Raw genomic sequence first — 1,401 nt, 5'->3', positions numbered from 1 at the left:
CATGATTAAAAAAAGATTTCTGTCGCACATAAAATTTGCAGTGTGTGGGATCCTTTGGGGAATACGCTTTCAAATGCCTGCTGCCAATATTGACAGTTTGCTTGATGTTGTTAAAATTCCAGGTGAAGTCATACTCTGTGTATATTACACTTGGCTGCTGTGTCGTCATGATGTTCTTCCTAGCAATGCGATGGTTGGCTATGAACGTGCAAGATCAGATCGTCTCTCTGACGGCTTTCTACGAGAAATACTTCGCGGACATAAGACGCGGGGAAGAGCGCAAGTCCATTATCAGGCTCCAAGCCTTGCAAAGCATTCCCAAGTAGGTATACTTTTCGTCTGTCAATTTGGCTGCAAATTCATGCCTTAAACCGCGAGGTAACTGATTTTTCACGAAATCTGCCAACGAGAGAGAGTAAGGCCTCATTACAACAAAGTGAACGGGACCGGGTGAAAACTCGATATGAGTGACAGTTCGATAGAAGCGGAAATCCTAGATAAACAGTGACATAGCATCGGAGACGCGCAGAAGTACCACAGCGCTCCTAACAAATATTCACGAAACAAGGGGAACAGATCTTGTTGATGAGCACCTTTGCAGTCTTTTAATTTAGGTGCAAAAGAGAGAGAGAAAGACACGAACTGGGTTTGCCATACTTTCGCTATATGTATATACCCTTCGCTGTAAGAGGAGTCAGCTGGCAGCACTTTTGAATAAGTAACCCGATTCGAAAGGCATGCACTTCAGCCGGGACAACGTAAAACTTCGAATAAAGCGGTTTCGTTATAATGAGTGGGTTTACTGCATTCCGTAACCCAGTAGTTCTCAAACTCTGGGTCGCGACTTTCAGGGGGTCGCGACACGTTCCGAGGGGAGTTGCGAAGAGGCTCACAAATTAAAAAAAAAATGACACGCCGTACCCGCTATTCTGTGTTACCAGGAAGCCCTTGACAGCGGACCCGCAGGTTTCCCATACATGCGCTTGCATGCGAGGTGCGCGACGCTTTCGATGCATCACGCAGCCTCGCTTTAACGATAGCTTTCACTTGTGCACGAGGGTTCCCTCCCTTGTAGGTTGAGGTTTGAGTTTTGAGGTGGTTGAGGGTTCCCTCCTTGCAGCTTTTATTGCAATGCTCGAAAGTTATACTTACAAAACTTGTTCCTAGGGGCTGCGTGGAAGTTGGAAGCAAAAAAGCTGCACCACGACGCATCGAGCCCGTCAGCAAGGTACCCGTTCTCGTGAATGGCCCAGCGTATCCCGCCATACCGACAGACAGCAGGCAGTCTCCAGCAATACCTACTCCGTCGCACTTCCGGATGGGGTGACCTTATTCAGCGTTTACTATTAACTATATACGAATAGTTTGTGTATTAAAGTGCACCGTTACATTTACCAACAG

The 1,401-nt window shown here is 46.8% G+C and overlaps 1 long non-coding RNA gene across 1 annotated transcript; it reads left to right on the top strand.

Moving 5' to 3' along the window:
- The first annotated feature begins 208 nt into the window (after positions 1-208).
- LOC135398037 (uncharacterized) lies at positions 209-1,401 on the top strand. The gene is made up of 2 exons (XR_010423964.1): positions 209-322; positions 1,168-1,401. It is a non-coding gene; the product is annotated as an uncharacterized LOC135398037 (long non-coding RNA).

Source organism: Ornithodoros turicata, chromosome 6 (assembly GCF_037126465.1).
Source record: "Ornithodoros turicata isolate Travis chromosome 6, ASM3712646v1, whole genome shotgun sequence".
In the NCBI taxonomy this organism is placed as follows: domain Eukaryota; kingdom Metazoa; phylum Arthropoda; class Arachnida; order Ixodida; family Argasidae; genus Ornithodoros; species Ornithodoros turicata.
Note: the sequence above shows the minus strand (reverse complement) of the source record. Positions and strands in the feature narration are given on the sequence as shown.